This window comes from Lissotriton helveticus, chromosome 6, assembly GCF_964261635.1.
Source record: "Lissotriton helveticus chromosome 6, aLisHel1.1, whole genome shotgun sequence".
Classification (NCBI taxonomy): domain Eukaryota; kingdom Metazoa; phylum Chordata; class Amphibia; order Caudata; family Salamandridae; genus Lissotriton; species Lissotriton helveticus.
The window spans coordinates 1,085,172,449-1,085,197,131 of record NC_136067.1 but is presented as its reverse complement, the minus strand read 5'-3'; the positions used below and the strand labels follow the sequence as shown (position 1 = coordinate 1,085,197,131).

At 46.9% G+C, this 24,683-nt stretch overlaps 1 long non-coding RNA gene across 1 annotated transcript in view; it reads left to right on the top strand.

The window, feature by feature from the left end:
• The first annotated feature begins 1,038 nt into the window (after positions 1 to 1,038).
• LOC144761645 (uncharacterized) overlaps positions 1,039 to 24,683 on the top strand; it is a 281,288-nt gene continuing 257,643 nt past the window's right edge. The window contains exons 1-2 of the long non-coding RNA XR_013595830.1: positions 1,039 to 1,282; positions 3,487 to 3,581. This is a non-coding gene — a long non-coding RNA (uncharacterized LOC144761645). The remainder of the gene's footprint in view (positions 1,283 to 3,486; positions 3,582 to 24,683) is intronic.

Below are 24,683 nucleotides of genomic sequence, written 5' to 3'. Positions count from 1 at the left end.
TGCTGTGTGTAAGTTGACAAGTGTGCAATTAGTGTAGCTGAAGGTGTCCCTACATGTAATCTGGTCTGTAACTCAATTTTGATGACCGTCATTGTTGACGTTGTGTCAGCCAAAACGTGAGATGCTGTGCCCATCTCATGATGTATTGCATTGACATGTGTCCACTTTCATCTCAACTAGGAGGAGACCAATCTGCATTGTCCCTTCATAGTGCTGGCAGACATGGACGATAAGGCGAGCATCCGTAAATTCCGTCTGGATAGAGCCACCCTACAGACCCTCTGTGCTATATTGGAGCCCCACCTGCAGCCTCGCAGAACATATCCAACAGCTTTCTTCCCAACGTCTAAGGTGATGGCGGCCCTTCATTTTTTTGCCACTGGATCATTCCAGCACACAGTGTCCGGCACAGGTGGGATGTCACAACCTATGTTCAGCTTGGTGCTGCGTGTTGTTCTGTCTGCTATGATGATCTACAAGGACAGATATATCTATTTCCCCAGGGGTCCTGAATTGGCAGCTGTGAAGGGAGATTTGTATCCCCTCGGACACATCCCCTATGTTGTTGGTGTCATTGATTGCACCCATGTTGGGCTTGTACCACCGCAGGCACGTGAGCATATCTACAGGAACCATAAACATTACCACTCCATAAATGTGCAAGTGGTTTGCCAGGCAGAAATGATCATCTTGCACGTGTGTGCCAAATTTCCTGCCTCGGCCCATGACTCATACATCCTGCATAACAGCATTGTACCCCAGCTGATGGCTAATCTGCTTCCCGAGCGTGCATGGATTGTGGGTGAGTATGCCTAGTCATATAGCGTGCTGTGTGTGTGACTTGCTGTCCTCTGTCACAGCGATATTGCAATGTTTATCAGTGTTTGTCACACCTAGGTGACTCTGCATATCCCAAACGTCCTTGGTTGCTGAACCCACTGCGGAATCCCAGATCACCAGCTGACGTCCGCTACAATGATGCCCATGGGAGGACACGTTGTGTGGTGGAACGTACTTTTGGTCTGTTGAAGTCACGTTTCCGCTGCCTGGACAAGACCGGAGGTGCACTGATGTACTCGCCCAGGAAGGTGTGTCAGATTGTAATGGCATGCTGCATGCTCCACAACCTAGCCATTTGCAAGGAGATTCCCCTGATCCAGGATGATGATGAGCAACCAAGGTCCCCGCCTGCAAACCAACTGGTGACCAGTGATGAGGACAGTGGGGAGGAGGAAGGTGTTGACCTGTGTCAACAGCTCATCACCCGCAACTTCACTTGAAGGTGGGTGACAATGTGCAATGTACCCATTGTCTGATGATGTTGTTGTTGTTGTGAAGGTGTGTGTGAGATTTGTGACTGCAGCCGTGTAGAGTAGTTCCTATATTCCCAATAGGCTCTGCGCATTGGAATAATATATCCTATAGATTTGACATAGGACTTAGGTCAACTAGGTCTCTATCGAATATACTAGACTTAATTGTGAGTGCCAGCTAGCTCAGCGGTCACTAGAAACTTTCTCGAACAAACAAGAAGGGATTAGTTTCTGACAACCGCATAAACATGACAACTTCGTTTCCCAAGAATAAGAAGTATCTCTAGAGTCGCGGAAACAATAGATAGATATTTTACTCAGTCAATCGTGCATGCTTCGTTTCATCAGAGGTGCAGAGAAATAGAGAGACGGGCGTTTTCAATAAAAGTATTTATTGAATAGTCTTCTTTCTCTTGCAAGTAAAGTGAACTGCTACAATCATAATGCAGGTTGTAAAATATAATGCGTACAACAAGAAGAGTATTATAAAATAATACTGTAAAAGCATTGTATGGTTTCTAAGCCATAGATAAATACATACATACATAACAAAGACTTACCCCCAGATTCATCATGCTCCTCTTTTGCGAGTCCTTAATAGCGATTATTAAGGAATCGCTATTAAAGACTCGCAAAACGGGATGCATGTAGAAATTGCAAAATTTATAGCGAATTCTACATCTTCCTTATTTGTGATTCGCTAATTGCTAATCGCAAATAAGGAATGACTCCCCATTCATTCCTATGGGCCAAAGGCCCATAGGAATAAATGGGGAGTCAATCCTTATTTGCGATTAGCAATTAGCGAATCGCAAATAAGAAAGCAATTTCAAGGGTGCCAGGGTGTCCAAAGGACACCCTGTAGCACCCCTGAAATGGTGATTTACACTGGTGTTGTGCACACACATGTCCAAAGGACATTTGTGTGTGTAACATCCAACTTAGAAAAATGCTCTGAAGTGCATTTTTCTACGTTTTCGCTATTTACCACGAAGTCAGACTTTGCGGTAAATAGCGGCAAAATATTGCGAATTCGCAATTCAAAAATGGTTCATGAATTGCATTTAAGGAATCTCAAATAGAGATTCCTTAAATGCAATTCCTCGCAATTTAGCGATTTCAAATTTTGCGATTTTTGCATTTGGGATGATGAATCCCAAATGCAAAAAATGCGCTCGCAAAGGGCCAGATTCGTAGAATATGGCCCTTTGCGAGCCAATTTTTGCTTCATGAATCTGGCTGTAAAAGTACTCACTGGTGCTTCTAAAATCCGCCTACCCCAATGTACCTAACCTAAGTCTAGTACGAGGGAAGAAGTAACTATGGTGTAGCATAGGATTAGTTTGTTTCTTTGCCAAGAATCTATCCAAGATTTCTCTTAGGGTCTAATCAGCTCCGTACCTTGGTTTTAGAATGAAGGAGGTCTGGTATCTCTCTCTCAGAATTAGATTTCCCAACACCCCGCAAGGGGAGCTTGGAAACACTGGAGCTGGATTCTCAGCGAGAGAAAGGCAGCCTCTCTGTCAGTGCGTCAGCTGGAGAGTCGGCTTCTTTCGGCACTTGCTGTAGCAAGTTGTGTCGGGCAAGTAGATAGTTGAGCTGCTCCTGAATCACCGTGTGTTTGCTAGGGCAAGTGTAGGCATATTTATACCTTGAAGGTGCCTGGTTTAACGTAAAGTTGGACATAATAACGTCACCAAAGAACCCCAAGGGAATGGTAGTTCTTTGAAAACGCCATGATTTCTAGGACAAATCAATTTTCAAGCAAGAGGAAGTCCCTAACTGCTGAAGCCGAGTTTTCCAAGAAATCATTGTGGCTTTTTGGAACTAGTGGAAGTAGCCATGCCTGTATTTGGACTGGTTGGGCTACGTCTAAATATGGGTATGATTTCTATGCCTATATAAGGGCAAGGTGAATTGTACCTATATAAGGGCATGAATCGGGAAAATTACACTAGGTTCCTAAAACGCTATACAGCAGCCAGTTGTTGACTCAGTGGTGGCTGACAATGTTTCTGGGACAGTTCATTTCGGAACATCTACAGGATGTGTATGTTGGCACTTGTTGCCCATTGTGATGTGTGCATGTAGGAGTATCTTGATGTTAAGTGTTGTGTGATGTCTGTAATGCCACACCCAGACTAGTGAATGTTGTTCTGTTGTGTTTTCCTAGGTGCCTTCAACCTCTCCTTGACTACATACATTCCATACTCCTGGTACATTGTAATCAAGGTGAAGACTGTACATCCTGGAATAAAGACGGAGCAGGTACAGCAACATGCGTGTAAGGAGTTTTTTATTTACAATGGTGACATGTGAGGGGGTGAACATTTACATTGAGGTGATTAGTGATGCAGTGAGTTGACAGTTATGGTAAATGAGATAATCGAGCAGTCACCACATAGATGTGGTGACCCATTCCAACTGACATATGCCATTCACAAGGCAGTGTGGGGAAGGACAGTCCAAAAAGTCAATGCAGTGGTGAAGAGTGTTGCCATCATGGCTGGCTTCGTGACTGGCGTTTGGCAGGTGCTTTGCAAACAGATACTCCCAGGGTTTTATTTGGACAGACCCTTCGTCGCTTTGCTCGGGGGGCCTCTGCTATAGGGCCAATGGGGTCTGAAGGCTCACCCCTCTCTGTGGCCTCAGGGGAGGATGGTGAACGTTCAACCTGTGGCCCACCAGAGGGAGGTGGAGGTGTTGGTTGTGGCACAGGCCTATCCCTCAGTACTGCCCAAGAGGTCCACAATTTGGCCCATGCGGTGTCCATGGACCTCATCAGCAGGAGGAGCTCACGGGAATCTTGTTCTGACTGGCCCGTTTGTCCGTGGGACCGTTCATAAGCCCCAAAGACTCTGTTTATGTGGTCCAGGGATTCGTCCCAGGCTCTGGTTGTCTGTGGGGGACCCTGCCCCTCCCACCTGCCCTGCTGCCATGGACCTGTTGCCTCACCACCGTAGGCACCCACATTCTTTCCATGCCCTCCTCAGTTGGTTAGGTGTGGTGGTCAGCCTCTGGAACAGGGAGAGTGTTGCAGGCAGCACTGGTGGTGGTGGTGGTGGAGGACGCACCGGCCGTAACAGCAGGGGTCTGCAGAGAGGTTGGTATTGCCGCAGATGTGGTGGGGGGACGTTGAGATCCTGGGACCTGTTGCGCCCTGGCACACCAGATGGGCCGGCTTCGAACTCCTCGTCCAAAGAATCCCGGGAGTCAACATCCGAGAGTCCATGTTCCTCAGAGACTGGCTCTGCAGGTTGCTGGTGTTGTCCTCTGCAGTCAGTTCTTGGTCACCTGTGTGTCAGATGGGAAATGGTCAGTGTAGTGCACCCTGCAAGCTTTGTATTAGCTGTGTATCATTCACTGTTTGTACACCACACAGTTGACTAATCATCACATTGTTTTCTATGTGCACTACTGTGCCTCCTGACATGATGCTGTGGTACATTCATTACTTGTCCATGTTGTGCAATGTCAATACATACAATGCGCCAACTTGCATAATTTGTGATTACAGGGACATGTTTCCATCTAGGGACTAGCGCAACAAAGATTTTCTGTGAGGACTCTTTGTTGATTACTCTGCCCTGGCAGACGTTACATCTGGGCATGAACTGGCCATTGTCATCTCATGCATACCTTTGTCTTGTTATGTGCATATCTGGATTTGTATCACCAACCATGCTTTATTTGTTTTCATATGGTCCTTGTTGCTCTGGCCCCATGGCACTACACATGTCATTAAGTGCTGTGCATGATTGTGCACAGACTTTCTTCTACATGTGCATTGGTGTGTCACACCTTGGTTGCTGTGACAGTTTTCTTTGCTTAACTGTCTGCACACTGTGAGTGGCAATAGGCTTGGTGGGTATATTTGTGCAATGAGAGGGCTGGTGTTATCATATGGTGAAGTACTAAAAAAATACCATAGAGCTATACTTACCAATAGCCCATATACTTTATTTACCATGAATAAGTCAGTCGGCAATGGAGAAGGTTCAATTGTTTATTTTGCAAAAGCGCCCTATATAGGGGAGCCTATCTCTCGCCACAGCTCTCAAAGGTGTGCGGAAGAGACTGCTGGATTACATACAAGACAGTGCATATATACTTTCAGCATACCTCATGAAAACCCCATACAAGGAAAGTATCGTTTCTCATTAATCTAACAGGAAAACCCATATAAGGCACAACTGATTGATTCGAAACTTAGCTCAAGGTTTTCCGGGGGTAGGTCAGTAAAGGTGCCTCCCTCTCACTCTGGTGCACGGGAGTACAGACATGGCGCCTACAAGAATGTGTTCATCCCACAAGAAAGACAAATGTGACCTTGTGTTTCCTAAGTTAGAATCAATCGTCTGTTCAAAGCCCAGGCCGACCTTTCAGGCTCTCGCCTCAGCAGTATGTCACGTGCTTTCCTAACTAACGAAACAGCCGTTGCTAAAGCTAACACCATAATGGCGTCTGTTCATCCTAGGCCAGATTCTTGCTATGTGATGCATACATGGTAGAAATATATTTACAAGGGGTTCGTATAGGACCGCATGCTAAAATATATTGGATATATCAGGCCAACATTATGACATCGATTTTCAATTCCTTCAGACCGCCCTTTTAGCGTGATTTAGCCAATATATACTACAATGTACCAGATTGTGTAATCTAAAAACACACCTTCATCTATTTGCATGAGGACAGTAACTTCCTTCTGCACTAACTGTTTTTCAATTTTTGCCTGTCGTGAAACGGTCAGTGAGGAAGTGAGCCGGGCAGCACAGAAAGAGCAGCATGCTGGCCCACAATGTAGACATAGGCAACAAACAAATACCACCCCAAGTGCTCCAGCTAGGATCATGAATATTTTCCAGCCCCAGGTGGATAGGAGATTCCAGAACCACCCTATTAAGGACCAAGTACCAGTGTCAGCATGGACCTCTGCAGCTAAGCGATGTAACTTTTGAATGGCTAAATGTATGGTTGGAGCAGAATCAGGAATATATACACAGTTGGAGTTGCCGATCACACGGCATGCTCCTCCTCGGTCTGCTAGGATGACGTCAAGCACCATCCGATTTTGGAGAGAAACAAGCCTCGTAGCCTGAAGCTCCACTGTTAAGTTAGTCAAAATCCCAGTAGTGGTTTGAACTACATTTTCCACCACTCCAGAGAGACGCCTAACATCCCTGCTAGTAAAAATAGGACCCCAGATAGGGAAGAGGCCCTTTGCTATATCTACAAACTGCTGAGAAGCAGTATCTGTCTGATCAGTGCCATCAGTATCAATACTTCTACTAATTCGATAAGAATCAGAGCTCCGTTTAATCAACTGATGTGTCTTGTGGTAATTAGAAGGAGCTATATACACTGGAGGATACAGGAAGGACAGGTAACATCGTCCTGCCCATCCTCGGGGAAGCCAAGTGTAGGCGTTCTCACCACAGACAAAATACACATTTGACGGAGTTATCAAAGGTGGGGTGCTGTTAGTATGCAAAGTGTAGGTATAGTTACATCTACTGTTTCCTACTTTAACATGACCTTTCACTTGTATACAAAAGGAAGCAGTACTATTCAAAATAGGAACTGGCATTGCCTTGTCATCGGTAACATTACGGTCCTGGAAGTGCTGGAAATATTGTGTGGAGTTAAATTGTTCAAAATCTAACATTTCTTCTCTTAACCAAGTAGCATTTTCATAAGTAGTATACAGATTCATACAGGCGTCTGGATCAAAAGATCCTTCTCCTTGGTTTCCTTGAGCATCAAATCCCTGATGTTGTTCTATATACTTTAAAACAGCTTCATAATCCTTTTCAATATATCTTTTAGGGTCAGCTACATAATGCAGCTACATAAGAGATAACAACTGAAACCAGGCTTCACAGCTTGCTAAGTGTGATAATGGCAAAGAAATTAATAAATAATGGCGATGCATTACAGATGGCAAAAGGCCACATACCCAACAGTTTGTCTTATTCGTAGTACTATGAGCTTCGTGCAACATTTCTATGAACACATTTTTAGCATAGGTTTCTCGATGTCGCTCTTTGTGGGGAGGCAAGGTATAAAAGAAATGCTCAGGTGGTGTTACTGTAGTACCTAATACCTTATGCATAGGATATTGAAATTCCAAATACATAAACACGCTCATTAATATTATCATAATTACGGCAATAGTTATTACAAAGGCTATCTTCACTCTGGTAGCCCAACCAGAAAACATGGGGACATTCTCTAGAAATGGTCTGGGAGCAAGAGGTCTTATGTCTTCAAGGGCAAACCGGGCAAAGGGATACATTCTAACTAAAAGTCCAAACTAAACTCGGGAAGGAGATGCAAGCCAACTGCCAGAGGGTTTTTTCTCCCTGTGTCCGTCTAGAGCCTCACAGGCAGGCTCTTATTATCCATCCACAGAAACAATCTTAACTGTACTTTTAACGTTGCAATTTTAGGCCCTTAACATAACACAGTCTTTCTTTCTGAACAGAGCAGTATAACAGTTCCAAGCTCTCAACGGGTTCTGTCCAGTGTCTTGCTCAATACCCCAGTAAAGAGCTATCTTCAGCCCTACAGCTCAAGTCTTTCCCTATCTCCTGCAATCCGAGATCTGGGGTATCGCGCTGTTTTCGGGGCCGTAAATTGTATCGAAGATGGCCAGGTTGCTCCTGATCATGGAACAACACAGCAGCAGGGACATTTGGTACAACAGCAACCTCAGGGGGATCAGCCTTATCACGAGTTTCAGAAACTGAGGCTGATTCGTCTCCTTGTGGCGTCAACAATCCTTCCTCTTGCCCGATTTCAATGGCATCCGAGAAAGGCACAAAACTCAACCTCCGCTCTCCCTCTTGCATTATAACTCCGTCTCCGTTCTGCTGATCAGAAGGAAGCGGTAGGGGTAGTTTTTTTACATGCTAAACGTGGATCCAGTGCTTTTTCCCATCTACTTTCACTGCTGTTCGAGTGGCCAAAAGGATCTGGTATGGACGGCTCCACCTGGGTTCTAGACTCGATTTCCATTGGTAATTTCGTACAAGGACCCACTGTCCTGGTTCCAAACGATGTCCGGGACCCTCCGGCAGCGGCTGCAGTACTGCTGACACCTGTTGATGAATGGAACGCAGATCTTTAGTTAAAACGTACAGATAATCTGCCATCATAGGATAATCAAGATCACGGAAGGATCTAGGCCTTGGGACACCCCACACATTGGCTGGTCGACCAAAAACAATCTCATAAGGTGAGAGCCCAGCCCGAGAATGGGGGGTTACCCTTATTGACATTAACGCTAGGGGCAGCGCATCAGGCCAACTCAAACCCGTGCTTTCCTGTATCTTTGCCATCTTTAATTTCAATATGCCATTATATTTCTCAACCAGTCCTGCAGATTGCGGATGACGTGCTGCATGAAATTTCTGTTTTATCTGTAACTCTTTACAAATATATTTAACAAGTTCTGCATTGAAATGCACCCCGTTGTCTGTCCATATAATTCAGGGCAAACCAAATCGAGGCAGAAACTCCTTAATCAGGGCGTTTGCAGTGGCCAAGGCAGTATTGTCTTTGGTGGGGTATGCTTCAACCCATTTGCTAAACGCACAAACCACCACCAGTGCATACTTAAGATTGTTTACTCTGTCAAATTGAATATAATGCATTTGTAGCACTTCAAACGGCAAAGAAGGGGGCGCAAAGTTTCCACTGAGAACTGTCTCTCTCCCACGGGATTATGCTGTAAACAGACCATGCCGTATTTAACCACATGGGCAGCAGTCTTGGGGATATTCGAGTTATTCCACACTGGGTCCAATAATGCACAGATACCTTTTGCTCCAATGTGGGCAGAGCCATGGCCCATTACTACCACTGCGTACACCAGGGCATTGGGCAATAGCCATCTCTGTTTGTCAGTCAAGTCAGTCCAACAATCGTTTTTGTCTAATCGTCCTATTTCCTGTTCCCATTTCAATATTTTGTCAGGAGTGGCTTCTTTCTGTAATTCTCTAACACTTTCAATAGTATTATCAAATACTGTGGTCTCCGCCACCCACCGGGCTGCTACACTAGTAAACATTGTGGATGTTTTAGTTTGTGCTGTTTCTTTCGCTACTTGATCGGCAAAGGCATTTCCCTCTCCTGTAGTGTCAATAATTCTCTGGTGGGCGCTACATTTGATGATAGCCACCTTCTCTGGTAAAGTTAGAGCATTTAACAATCTTTCAAAGGGCCATGTTGTATTCTTTGACCATGGGAGGTAAGGAATCCTCGTTCCCTCCACAGCCGCCCAAAACTATGGGCCACGCCAAAGGCGTACTGGCTGTCTGTAAAAATATTTACTCTTAAACCTTCGCTCAGTGCACATGCTCTTAATAAGGCTATTAGTTCAGCTGCTTGCGCTGAATGCTGAGAAACCCGAGCTGTCTCTACTACTGTTCTAAGGGTAGTTATAGCATAAGCAGCTGTTGTCGTGCCATCTGGTAACTTAAAACAAGAGCCATCCACATACAACTCCCCTTGTGGGTCAGATAAAGGGGAGTCAGTGAGGTCTACACGTCCCTTCGTTTCATCTTCAGTCCGAAATATACAATCATGGACATCGTCCTTTTGATCACTCGAAGGGAGGGGTAGTAACGTGGCTGGATTCAGAGTGGCACATCTTTTAATTATAATGTGGGGTGCAAATAGAGTTAATTCATAACCAGTCAATCGTGCACTCGTGAGGTGCTGAGTTTTTGTTCGATTCAATAATATATCCACAGCGGGCGGTACCATCACTGTGAGATCAGTGTTTAAAACAATCCCCTCCGACTGTCGAATGGCCACCGCCACAGCAGCAGTGGCCCTTAAACAGCTAGGAAGGGCCCTGGCAACATTATCCAATACTGCCGAAAAATATGCACAAGGCCGTTGCTTTCCGCCAAAACCCTGGGTTAGCACTGAAAGAGTACACAAAATATAAGAGAAGTTCCTTCAATGGCCATATACATCAATAATGTGTATGCATCTCTAAATGTCCAGATAGAGTGACAGTAACAAGTTAATTATGAACACTGATTATTCAAAAATTGTGTTTATTTTTCTTTTTTTATATACATATAAATTCATATAAATACTGTTTTGAATCAAAAAATTACATAGAAAATCCATCAAATAGTTACAAAGATCACAAGTCATACATTACAATCATATAAATAGGCGAAAAATAATAATACCCCACGGTAACAATCAACCAAGCAACTTACTCACGTGCTACCAGTCATACTACAACCATACCACATACTGAGATGAAAAGAAGGAACTGGATTCCAATTAGCTAGATAACAATGCTAATACTATACAAGGGCCACAAGATGTAACAGTCGGCCCTTGTAGCAGGTCTACGCGCGTTTCGGTGGTTCAAGCCACCTTCCTCAGGACCTTGTACATCATCTAGTGCAGATACCAGGGGATCAAAACAAAAAAAGAGAAGAAGAATTGCAATATAATATAAGAGTATCTTTTCAAAAGATATATATAATCAGTAAAATCAAGAGTAGGATGAAATCCGGTGCACAGCTTGATGGAAACAGGGGACAGAAAAGCTAAAAAGCTTCATATAATGGATTGAATAGTCAAACTGTTCCGTGTTGCTGGCCAAATAGTCGCAGGATGTCCGTGCTGATAAGGGTTCTCAATGTACTCATGTATTTAGTATTTATCAAAACGAAGATCTCAATTAAATACGGACGGCGAGGGAGCTAAGTTCTGTTGCTTCTGGATTTCTGTATGTGGTAAATAAGCCATCCATAGGTAGGGTATAGTTTCCAACACCAGCGACCTTAGTGATTCGCAGTGGTGCGACGTGATCCCTCTACGTCGGAAGAAACCCTCAGTAGAGGGATCACGTCGCACCACTGCGAATCACTAAGGTCGCTGGTGTTGGAAACTATACCCTACCTATGGATGGCTTATTTACCACATACAGAAATCCAGAAGCAACAGAACTTAGCTCCCTCGCCGTCCGTATTTAATTGAGATCTTCGTTTTGATAAATACTAAATACATGAGTACATTGAGAACCCTTATCAGCACGGACATCCTGCGACTATTTGGCCAGCAACACGGAACAGTTTGACTATTCAATCCATTATATGAAGCTTTTTAGCTTTTCTGTCCCCTGTTTCCATCAAGCTGTGCACCGGATTTCATCCTACTCTTGATTTTACTGATTATATATATCTTTTGAAAAGATACTCTTATATTATATTGCAATTCTTCTTCTCTTTTTTTGTTTTGATCCCCTGGTATCTGCACTAGATGATGTACAAGGTCCTGAGGAAGGTGGCTTGAACCACCGAAACGCGCGTAGACCTGCTACAAGGGCCGACTGTTACATCTTGTGGCCCTTGTATAGTATTAGCATTGTTATCTAGCTAATTGGAATCCAGTTCCTTCTTTTCATCTCAGTATGTGGTATGGTTGTAGTATGACTGGTAGCACGTGAGTAAGTTGCTTGGTTGATTGTTACCGTGGGGTATTATTATTTTTCGCCTATTTATATGATTGTAATGTATGACTTGTGATCTTTGTAACTATTTGATGGATTTTCTATGTAATTTTTTGATTCAAAACAGTATTTATATGAATTTATATGTATATAAAAAAAGAAAAAGAAACACAATTTTTGAATAATCAGTGTTCATAATTAACTTGTTACTGTCACTCTATCTGGACATTTAGAGATGCATACACATTATTGATGTATATGGCCATTGAAGGAACTTCTCTTATATTTTGTGTACTTCTATTCCCCTCTGTTCCTTGGCCACAAATTGTTCATTCGAGGGGGTCCCATTATACATGTTGTTAGCACTGAAAGAGAACAACCGTCCACTTCATGCACGTAAAGTTCAAAAGGTTTTCGGTAGTCCGGAGTACCCAAGACGGGTGCAGAGCACAGAGCAGATTTCAAAGAATTAAAAGCATCTTGACATTCATCCGTCCAGGGTAAGGGTTCATGCACATCTTTGGTAACCAAATGCAACAAAGGTTTAGCCAGAAGAGAAACATTAGGAATCCATTGGCGACAGTAAGAGGTTATGCCTAGAAAAGCACGAACATCACGTTGAGTACGGGGCACAGACATGTTAGTAATAACAGTTATCCATTCAGGAGTTAATCTTCTCCCCGCTTTCGACAGTAAATGACCAAGGTAGGTCACTTCCTGTCGACAATACTGAAATTTGGATAAGGACACTTTATTGCCATTAGCTGCCAAATGGTGCAACAATTTAACTGTGGCCTCCTTACAACCATCTGCCGTATCTGATGCCACTAAGATGTCATCCACATATTGGACGAGAACATTACCAGGAGGTAGAACTAATTCATCTAATACTGCTTTTAGAGCTTGGCTATAAATACTCAGGCTCTCAGTATAGTCTTGAGGTGCGCGGGAGAATCTGAAGCTGCGGCCAGATAATGAGAATCCGAAAATATGACGGCTGTCAGGATGTATTGGGATACTAAAGAAAGCGTTCTTCAAATCTATCACTGAGAAATACTGTGCAGTAGGGGGAATCATAGTCAGAATTGCAGTGATGTCCGGAACCACAGGGTATTGAGGAATGACTATTTTATTAACCTCTCTAAGGTCAATTACAAAATGATAAGTATCTTTATAATCAGGGTCACCATCTAAAGGGGCCTTTTTCAAAATCGGTAAAATGGGGCTATTACAAATGTTTGCAGCCGTTTCTTCTACCACTCCTTCCTTAATTAGATCACGGATGACCTGCAATAAAGCCTGTTCACCTTCGGGCGAAATTCGATATTGGGGAATACGTGGTAGATGCACGTTTGGTTTTAACGTTATGGATACAGGGGGTATTTTCAACAATCCTACATTCGTGTCCCCCTTTGCCCAAAGAGTCTGAGGTATTTCAGAAAACTCAGGAGGGAGAGGTGCATCTTTGACTAAACATTGGGACATACGTTCAATAGGAGGCTGCAATGTTAGATACACACCATCAGGAGAACAATAAATACGAGCATGCAACTTCTTTAGTATATCCAATCCCAAGAGATTTTCGCCACAACTAGAAGTAAGCAAAAATGGTGAGTCCACAGTAACAGGGCCAATAGTAAAGGGAAGTGGCTTCGAAATGGGGCTTACCACAGGAATTCCTGAAAATCCCACCAATATGTTATTTTGCCCAGACAGAGCAGCCCCTGGGACCAGTGTATGAGCAACAGAACTATTCATTGCTCCAGTATCCACTAAAAACTTCTCAGATATCCCCATCAATTGCCCCTGTACATAAGGCCCCTGTTGGTCAACTGGTACTGATATGTGGCCCCTGCTCTGTCCGTGGCTGTCTCATGCATAGTTATTTCCGTCATAGCCATCTTCCCGATAATCCTCATTATAGTATTGCCTTCCCTGAAAATCATCAAAATAGTTTTTGCCTGATTCATTGCCGGACCTGTCACCACGTCTCATACTATTTCAATCAATCAATCAATCAAACAGACTTGTAAAGCGCGCTACTCACCCGTAAGGGTCTCAAGGCGCTGGGAGGGGGAAGTCGCTACTGCTCAAACAGCCAGGTCTTGAGTTATTTCCTGAAGGAGAGATGGTCCTGGGTCCTGGGTCAGCCGTGGGTGGGTGTCTTGGCCGCCAGGTAGGAGAAGGATCTTCCTCCGGCGGTGGCTTTGCGAATTCGTGGGATGGTGGCGAGGGCGAGGCTGGCGGATCGGAGCTGGCGGGTGGGTGTGTAGAATGTGAGGCGGCTGTTGAGGTATTTGGGGCCCATGTCTTGGAGAGCCTTGTGTGCGTGGGTGAGGAGTCTGAACCTGATCCTCTTGCTGACGGGGAGCCAGTGCAGGTCATTCAGATGGGCGGAGATGTGGCTGTGACGGGGATGTCCAGGATGAGTCGTGCCGAGGCGTTCTGTATGCGTTGGAGTCTTTTCTGGAGTTTGGCTGTGGTACCAGTGTAGAGGATGTTCCCGTAGTCCAGACGGCTGGTGATGAGGGCCTGGGTGACCGCTTCCTGGTTTCGGTGGGGATCCACCGGAAGATCTTTCGGAGCATGCGCAGGGTGTTGAAACAGAATGACGAGACGGTGTTGACTTGCTTGGTCATCGTGAGGGAGGAGTCCAGGATGAAGCCCAGGTTGCGTGCATGGTCCGTTGGCTTGGGTGCGGTGCGGTGCCCAGGGCAGGGGGCCACCAGGAGTCGTTCCAGGCAGAAGGGGATGGTCCCAGGATGAGGACTTCCGTCTTGTCTGAGTTCAGTTTCAGATGGCTGAGTTTCATCCATTCCGCGATGACTTTCATTCCTTCCTGGAGGCTGGCTCTGGCGGTGCTGGGGTCGTTGGTGAGGGAGAGGATCAGCTGGGTGTCGTCGGCGTAGGAGATGATGTTAAGGTTGTGTTGGCGTGCGATGGCTGCGAGGGGGCTCATGTAGACATTGAAGAGGCTGGGGCTGAGCGAGGATCCTTGCGGGACGCCGCAGATGACTTCGGTGGCCGCGGATCGGAACGGTGGGAGGCGGACTCTCTGGGTTCTTCCGGCGAGGAACTAGATGATCCACTCCAAGGCCGTTCCTTGGATTCCGGTGTTGCTGAGGCGCTGTATCAGGGTGCGGTGGCATACAGTGTCGAAGGCTGCTGAGAGGTCCAGGAGGATGAGGGCAGCTGTTTCCCCGTTGTCGAGCAGGGACCTGATGTCGTCGGTTGCTGCGATGAGGGCGGTCTCGGTGCTGTGGTTTGCTCGGAAACTGGACTGCGAGGGGTCGAGGGAACCGTTAGTCTCGAGGAAGGTGGAGAGTTGTTTGTTGACGGTCTTCTCGATGACTTTGGCAGGAAAAGGGAGGTGCGAGATGGGGCGGAAGTTCTTGAGATCCGTGGGGTCCGCTGTGGGTTTCTTTAGGAGGGCGCTGAGCTCGGCATGTTTCCAGCTCTCCGGGAAGGTGGCGGATGCAAAGGAGCTGTTGATGATGTCCCGGAGTTGGGGTGCAATGATGGAGTCGGCTTTGTTAAAGATGTGGTGTGGGCATGGGTCGGTAGGGGAGCCAGAGTGGATGGTGTTCATCATGCGGGTGGTGTCTTCGGTGCTGACCGAGGTCCAGGTGCAGAGGGTGGTGGTTGGGTGTGCTGGTTCGGCAGTTGGGTGCATAGTCTGTGCACCGAAGCTGTTGTGTATGTTGGCGATCTTGCGGTGAAAGAACGAGGCGAGTGAGTCGCAGAGGTCTTGTGAGGGTGTGATGTCATTGTTGCAGGCACTGGGGTTGGTGAGCTCTTTAACGATGCTGAAGAGTTCCTTGCTGCTGTGGGTGTTGTTGTCCAGTCATTCTTTGAATGTTGTCCTTTTGGTGGTGCGGATCAGCTGGTGGTGTTTGCGGGTGGCGTTCTTGAGGGCTGTCATGTTTTCTGTTGTTTGGTCGTGGCGACAGACTTTCTCGAGGGTGCGGCATTTCGATCAGTACCTCCTCTTCCTCGTCCTCGATTAAAACCTCCCCGTCCATATAATAATGGACACTGAGCTCACCAGTGTCCCTCCTGTCTACAATTGGAACACTGGTTTATTCCTATATTAGGACCCGGACCTACTCCCCCTCTCCTCATTGTTCCTTTTGGGAAGGAGCCCCTTCCTCCCCTTCTACCGTTTTGTCCTCTGCTGACTTGCTGCAGCAGCACTCGGGTTTTCAGCTCCTTAACCTTTTTATCTGACTTATCCTTGCTCTCGTTTTCTCGATGCTCGTAATACTGGGCCATGCTAAGAATAACTGAGGGGGTCGAAGTGGACAACTACTTTCGGCAGCCTGTAAAAGTGTCATTACTTCTGGCAATAAATTAGTGACAAATCTATTTGCAAATAGTCGTATGCCACCTTCCGTGGACAAATCTTGTCCTCTGAAGTCAATAAATACTTTCTCAAACCGAGTGAAGAAATCAGACACATTTTCATCCTTCTTTTGGTTGCAGGCTGTTAGTTTATCCCAATCCACCTTTCGTGGGGGAATAAGGGTTTGCATATATGTAATAATGCGAGCGGGTATAGCTAAAATCTCGTCTTTAGGCTCGGTTTTCGATCTTTGTCCCATGTCTTAATCTGATCCCAGGTCCCTCCTATCTCTGCATGAGATCATGCACCTGTCTCCATATATCTACTGGGATCAGAAGACCGAAAAATAACTTGTCAGCTAAAGTCAGAACGGCCAAATTTGCGGCTTCTGTCAATTCCTTGTAATAAGCCGTGTTTTTTTTGTTCGAGGGTCAGGAAGTTGGGCTTTTAAGGTAAGAACCTCACTCCGCTTCCAAGGAGTATAGACCCACTTCTCTTGGAAACGTGCCTCTACACGTGGTCTGGTCACTTGGCCCCCTCCATCTAACACTTCAGGAATCTCTGGGTGCAAAAGAGGGTGTACTTCTCTCATAGGATACAATGCCCCTACATCTGGACATTTCCTATTCATTCGATCCCGATATTGTATCAAAGTTTCGACATTTTGAAATACTTCTTCAGCTGTAATTCGAATTTAAAAGCTCAATCCTTGATATCACATAATATCTGGGGGGCCAGCCCTTCCTGAAAACATTGCTCCCATAAGGAAATCAATCTTATTGCCATGTGTTCTAATGCTAATTGTTGCGTAATCAAAATCTTTCATAGTACTCAAATGTCTTCCAGAGTATAAATCGGATTCCGCATCCATTGGGATGCCTGAATCACTATAGCCCGTCTTTCTTCAGTTCCTAGGGATGATCGAGTAAAAACTCGTCGACCTTCCGTCCCTCCCATAGGGCGTCGTGGCGTGACATCTGAAGAGGCAGCGGTCATTCCCATAGGGGTGACCGTCGTTCCTCTAGCTGGGGCATTAAAAATACTGGGGACAAGGGAGAGGCAGCACCTGACCCAGGCATCAAAGTAATCAAATCTGAGGTAGTTGAACAAAGTGTAGGAGGGGCGGACAACGGAGCAGGAGGGTGTATGGCTACCGGTGCGGTAGCAACTGCAGGCACCGCTGCACCCGCCCTCCCTCTCCGGTCCACTGGGACCGCTGGGTACAAGTCTTGGGGGACATATGGAGGTGGAGGGCGAACCTCTAATAATTCCTCTATTTCATCTTCTGCCTCGGTTCGGGTCACATAACTTTTATCTGTCTGTAATCGAAATTGTCTATCCAGTTGTTCAATATTCTTTTCTACTTTTTCCTTTTCATATGCCACTGCCTTTTGAGTAACAGTCTGTCCTGCTTTAATCTTTCCCAATTTTTCTTCTCGTATTCGCCAACGTTTTGCCTCCTTCAACCACAAGGTCAAGGAGTCAAACATAGTCTGGCGGCTCCTTTTCAAAAACAATTTATTCTGTAAATAATTAATTTTTCTTTCATCAAAAGACCCCGTTAAAGGCCATTGTAATTCTGCATTGTCTTTAGTATATTTGTTCCACAGTGTATTAAACAGAATGGGAGAAATACCATGTTTAACATACATATCGAAACTAGGACTGCCTTCCAGAGGAGCAGGCTGCCTTTCTTCCAGCCGTCCACTCCTCTGACGGCAGCATCCAAAACACAATTTACTAAAACACAACATTTTAATGAATTCAACAAATAATACCGTTCCAACTGCAGTTACTCTCATGGACGCGTCCACGCACCACATACTCTTTCACTCTTCAACTCAAACAATTCCATTCACGTAAATACCATAAAGTGCATAAGTTTCGATCGATAAAAATACTCTGCTCATGAATTCACAATTCCATACGACATGTCTTATACTCGAACAGAGCCCGTCGACTCCTGTTCGGGGAACCGATCCCCCTGGATTCCACACCACTTAAAAGAATTCACAAAAGAGACAGTCCGAAGACTGCCCTGGGATCATCAGACAGGTGAACCACGAACCCTCTTACAGACTATCCCGTAGTCCTGTGCTGGTTGGGCCGGGCGTTTTGGGCACAATCCCAGACCCTGCGCTTACCCAGTTGCTCCCAGGGCTATTCCAAAGAGGATTCGGCCAAGTGAGCACCCCCGTGCAACACTAAGGAGTCCGATGTAGTCCCAACTAATCACCGAACAAGTCTGTGAGGCATCTGCCGGTGCAGTCACACCTCTGCCACGTCAGACCCCCAGATTCCCTTTGGTTCACTAACCACTACATTTCATACCTAGTTAACTGTTCTTCGGAGCCACTTCTCAAAAGTGCTCGTTCCCAAAGTCAACAAAAGGACTTACAATACAATTCACTCACCTGTTGCACTCAGGTCTGATTGCGTGTTCTCCACTGCCGACTTCTTTTATAGACCAACACGGTCAGCTGTTCCTGGGTTAAGCCCATAGGACTCCAGCGAAGGGTTATTTAGCAGCTGGGAAGGTCACTGGGCCGGAGAGTGGAATTTTCCTTTTCTACCACAAACTGGTTTCTCAATTAGGATCCTTTTTCAATCCACCCCCTCGACCAGAACCCCTCCCCCGTCCCTCTTCTCCTGCTTACAGGAGGGGACAACCCTATTGCGGAGTCCCGGCGGAGTCGCCAACTGAAGTACTAAAAAAAATACCATAGAGCTATACTTACCAATAGCCCATATACCTTATTTACCATGAATAAGTCAGTCGGCAATGGAGAAGGTTCAATCGTTTATTTTGCAAAAGCGCCCTATACAGGGGATCCTCCCTCTCGCCACAGCTCTCAAAGGTGTGCGGAGGAGACTGCTGGATTACATACAAGACAGTGCATATATACTTTCAGCATACCTCATGAAAACCCTGTACAAGGAAAGTATTATTTCTCATGAAGCTAACAGGAAAATCCATATAAGGCACAACTGATTGATTCGAAATTTAGCTCAAGTTATTCCGGGGGTATGTCAGTAAAGGTGCCTCCCGCTCACTCTGTTGCACAGGACTACAGACATGGCGCCTACAAGAATGTGTTCATCCCACAAGAAAGACAAATGTGACCTTGTGTTTCCTAAGTTACAAACAATCGTCTGTTCATAGCCCAGGCCGACCTTTCAGGCTCTCCCCTCAGCAGTATGTCACGTGCTTTCCTAACTAACGAATCAGACGTTGCAAAAGCTAACACCATAATGGCGTCTGTTCATCCTAGGCCTGATTCTTGCTATGTGATGTATACATGGTAGAAATATATTTACAAGGGGTTCGTCTAGGACCGCATGCTAAAATATATTGGATATATCAGGCCAACATTATGACCTCGATTTTATATTCCTTCAATGGCACCATGTTTTTTTAGACGAATGGCTAGGTGCATGTACTGGCTACTTACCTGTTATGTTTTCCCATTTGGCTTTGTTTTGGGACACATCTGTGTGTGTGTGTGTGGTGGAGGCTTAAATCCTGCTCAGGGGTGGGACAAGACAGCATAATATGTCTACCTACCTGTTAGTTTGTTTGTAGTGAACCGTTAGCTGCCACAAGCATCTGGGTGGGAGGGAGTCCGCCATCTTGCTGAGCTGGGGGGCAAGGTTGCATGATGGGAGTAGTAGTGCAGGCCTCCCACCCCCAAACACCCTCCCTGTGAAGATGGCTACCTACCTGTAAGTTTGTTTGGTGTACTGCAATGGCTTCCAACTGCTTTTGGGTGTAGAGTGCTCCATCCTGCTTAGGGGTGGGACAGGGCTGCCTGGTGGGAGTTGTAGTGCAGGCCTCCCCCCACACAACCCTCCATGGCAAGATGGCTACCTATCTGTAAGTTTGGTTGGTGAACTGCAATGGCTGCCACATGCTTCTGGGTGGGGGTGGAGGTGATGCTCCATCCTGCTTCGGGGTGGGACAAGACAGCATAATAAGTCTACCTACCTACCTGTTCGTTTGTTTGTAGTGATCCATTAGCTGCCACATGCATCTGGATGGGAGGGAGTGCTCCATCTTGCTGAGCTGGGGACAAGGGTGCATGATGGGAGTAGTAGTGCAGGCCTCTCAACCCCACACACCCTCCCTGTGAAGATGGCTACCTACCTGTAAGTTTGCTTGGTGTACTGCAATGGCTTCCAACTGCTTTTGGGTGTGGAGTGCTCTATCCTGCTTTGGGGTGGGACAGGGCTGCCTGGTGGGAGTTGTAGTGCAGGCATCCCACCCCCACACAGCCCTCCATGGAAAGATGGCTACCTACCTGTAAGTTTGCTTGGTGTATTCCAATGGCTTCCATCTGCTTCTGGGTGGGGTTGGTGCTCCATCCTGCTTCAGGGTGGGACAGGGCTGCCTGGTGGGAGTTGTAGTGCAGGCCTCCCACCTCCACACAGCCCTCCATGGCAAGATGGCTACCTACCTGTAAGTTTGCTTGGTGTACTGCAATGGTTTCACGCTGCTTCTGGGTGTGGAGTGCTCCATCCTTCTCAGGGGTGGGGCAGGGCTGCCTGGTGAGAGTTGAAGTGCAGGCCTCCCATCCCCACACAGCCCTCCATGGCAAGATGGCTACCTATCTAAAAGTTTGGTTGGTGTACTGCAAAGGCTGCCACATGCTTCTGGGTGGGGGTGGTGCTCCATCCTGCTTTGGGTGGGACAAGACAGCATAATATGTTGGCCTACCTGTTAGATTGTTTGTAGTGATCCATTAGCTGCCACATGCATCTGGGTGGGAGGGAGCGCTCCATCGTGCTGAGCTGGGGGAAAAGGGTGTATGGCAGGAGTAGTAGTGCAGGCCTCCTACCCCCAAACACCTTCCCTGTGAAGATGGCTACCTACCTGTAAGTTTGCTTGGTGTACTGCAATGGCTTCCAACTGCTTCTGAATCTGGATGTGGAGTGCTCCATCCTGGTTGGGGGTGGGACAGGGCCGCCTGGTGGAAGTTGTAGTGCAGGCCTCCCACCCCAAAACAGCCCTCCACGACAAGATGGCTACCTACCTGTTAGACTGATGGGGCAATGTATTGGCTGACACATGCTTCTGGGAGGGGGAGTGCTCCATCTTGCTGAGCTGGGGGACAAGGGTGCATGGTGGGAGTAGTAGTGTAGGCCTCCCACCCCCAAACACCCTCCCTGTGAAGATGGCTACCTACCTGTAAGTCTGCTTGGTGTACTGCAATAGCTTCCAACTGTTTCCGGGTGTGGGGTGCTATATCCTGCTTCGGGGTGGGATAGGGCTGCCTGGTGGGAGTTGTAGTGCAGGCCTCCCACCCCCACACAGCCCTCAATGGCAAGATGGCTATCTACCTTTAAGTTTGATTGGTGTACTGCAGTAGCTTCCAACTGCTTCTGGGTGTGGAGTGCTCCATCCTGCTTAGGGGTGGGACAGGGCTGCCTGGTGGGAGATGTAGTGCAGGCCTCCCACCCCGACACAGTTCTCTATGGCAAGATGGCTACCTATCTGTAAGTTTGGTTGGTGTACTGCAATGGCTGCCACATGCTTCTGGGTGGGGGTGGTGCTCCATCCTGCTTCAGGGTGGGACAAGATAGCATGATATGTCTACCTACCTGTTAGTTTGTTTGTAGTGATACATTAGCTGCCACATGCATCTGGGTGGGAGGGAGTTCTCCATCTTGCTGAGCTGGGGGACAAGGGTGCATGGTGGGAGTAGTAGTGCAGGCCTCCCACCCCCAAACACCCTCCCTGTGAAGATGGCTACCTACCTGTAAGTTTACTTGGTGTACTGCAATAGCTTCCAACTGCTTCTGGGTGTGGAGTGCTCCATCCTGCTTAGGGGTGGGACAGACTGCCTGGTGGGAGTTGTAGTGCAGGCTTCCCACCCCCAAATAGCCCTCCATGGCAAGATGTCTACCTATCTGTTAGTCTGATGGGGCAATGTATTGGCTGACACATGCTTCTGGGTGGGGTGGGGGGAGTGCTCCATATTGCTGAGCTGGGGGACAAGGGTACATGGTGGGAGTAGTAGTGCAGGTCTCCCACCCACAAACAGTACAACCTTGGTAACTACCTAACTACCTATTAGGTGGGATAACAATACAATGGCTGGTAACTGCTTCTAAGTTGGTGTGGAATGCTAGTTCCTGCTCAGGTGTGGGTCAGGGTACCTGGTGGGAGTTGTAGTTTAGGCCTCCCACCCCCATATAGCTCTCCATGGCAAGATGGCTACCTACCTGTTAGTTTGATGAGGGTAATGTAATGGCTGCCACATGCTTCTGGGTGGGGTGGGGGGAGGGCTCCATCTTGCTAAATTGTAGGACAAGGGGGCATGGTGGGAGTTGTAGTGCAGGTCTCCCACGCACAAACAGTACAACCTTGGGAACTGGCTGCCTACATGTTATTTTGTTTGTAGTGATAGTATGGCTGCCACATGCATCTGGGTGGGATGGAGTTCACCATCTTGATGGGCTGGGGACAAGGATACAGGGTGGGGGTAGTAGTGCAGGCCTCCCACCCACAAAGAGTGCAACCTTGGTAACTGGATACCTACCTGTTAGGTGGGGGTGAACGATAAAATGGCTGGTAACTACTTCTGGGTTGGTGTGGAGTGCTACATCCTGCTCAGGTGTGGGTCAGGGGGCCTGGTGGGAGTTGTAGTAAAGGCCTCCCACCCCCCATACAGCCCTCCATGGCAAGATGGCTACCTACCTGTTAGTTTGATGAAGGTAATGTAATGGCTGCCACAGGCTTCTGGGTGGGGTGGGGAGGGCTCCATCTTGCTAAGCTGTGGGACAAGGGGGCCTGGTGGGAGTTGTAGTCCTGGCCGCCTGTACACATGCCCCCATGGTAATGTTGCTAGCTATGTTTGGGGCGAATGGGAGTGAGTCAATGTTGGATCTGTGAGACATGTTTTTGGGAGTGTGTGGTGCAGATGAATGGAATTTGTCCTAGGAGATGTAGCTTTGTAGTTGTGCAAGACAGTACATAGCAGTATGGTAGTAGTCATTGGTTTATACCTACCAGCCTCCACTCCCCCGGCAACTCCTGTGAGACTCTGGATGCAGAATGGCAAGCACCTTCTCCTCAAATGCAGTGAATGTTTTGGGTGGAATGCGAGGGCCACCGCCAGTCCTGTGGGCCAGCTCACGATTCCTGCTCCTCTTCTGTTTGACAACCTTCTTCAGGTCAAGCCACAGCTTCATGATTTCATTTTTTTGAGCACGGGGTGGTCCTTACTGCATTGACCTTCTCAACTATCCTTGCCCACATTTGTGCTCTTGTGGCTAATGGCGTCTCTTGGACCAGGCTACCAAACAGTTGTGGTTCCACTCTGACTATCTCATCTCACTCTCTGTGAATTTGGGCATTTTCTGTGTTGCCATGGTGTGTGATGTGCAAAGTGGTTATGGGTGCAGGGGTGTGAGTGGTGGGTGTGGTAGTGATGTGTCTGGTGTGTGACCTGCAGGGGGGTTAGAGGTGCAGGTGTGGAAGTGGTGGTGGTGCTGTGTGTGGTGTAAGTAGTGATGGCGTGTTGTTTGCCTCTCCTTTGTGCTCTGGTGTTGGGCCCTTCAGTTGTGGAGTATTGCAAAGGATTGTGTTCAAGGAAGGGGCTGGTTTTATACTCAGCTACATGGGTGTGTCCAAATGGGGGATTGCTGTCAGGTGTGTTGTGTGGGTTGTCTTGGGATTGGTATTTTTATTTTTGCCATGTGGTCTTGTCATTGGGGTGTGTTCTGTGTTTTGGGTAAGCATGGGCGTAAAATCCGTTCCGCTCACGGATTTTGCGGATTTTCGGCAAATTCGCAATCCGCGAACTCTCGCGAACTTGCTGAAAATTCGTAAAATCCGTGCGAAGCGGATTTTTTGCTTGGTCGCACTTGCCAACTAGAATACTATACAATTTCGCGGGAGTAAACACTTGCGAACACGTAGATGCGGCGGGCAGCGACAATCTCGCAATTGCGAGATTGCAAAATTTGCAATTTCGCACAAGAAATCCACCAGCAGGCAGCATAAACCTGGAAAATTATGATTTTTATCAGAATAACTTTGCCTGCACTTCTTCTTTGCAAGGAGTCCATTTTGGGGGTGGTGGGAGGAAGGAAGTGCCCCACAATCGCCAACTTCCTGTTCCTGTCCAGCAGGCTCCTCCCAGTGCTTTCTTCATGTGCTGGTCACTTTGATTTGGATCTTGACCTAGAAGGGTTACTTTTTGTGGATGCTGCTGGATATTTGGATTTTTGCAAAACTGAAAGCACTCAGCAAATGTTCAATCTTATCATTAGTAACCTTTCCCTGTAGTGCTTCCTGAGGGGCCCCTTCAGAGTTCATTTGCCTACTTGCAACTATTCTATGACCCTGCTCTGACCCTCACAGCAGGCTCAGAGAATAGCTACAAGTATACAACAAAGGTCCTGTTAAAAAAATTACACTGCAACAGAAAGCAATTACAGACAAAACTGAAAGCACTCAGCAGGTGCAAAAGTTCAATCTTATCATTAGTAACCATTCCCTGTAGTGCTTCCTGAGGGTCCCCTTCAGAGTTCAGTTGCC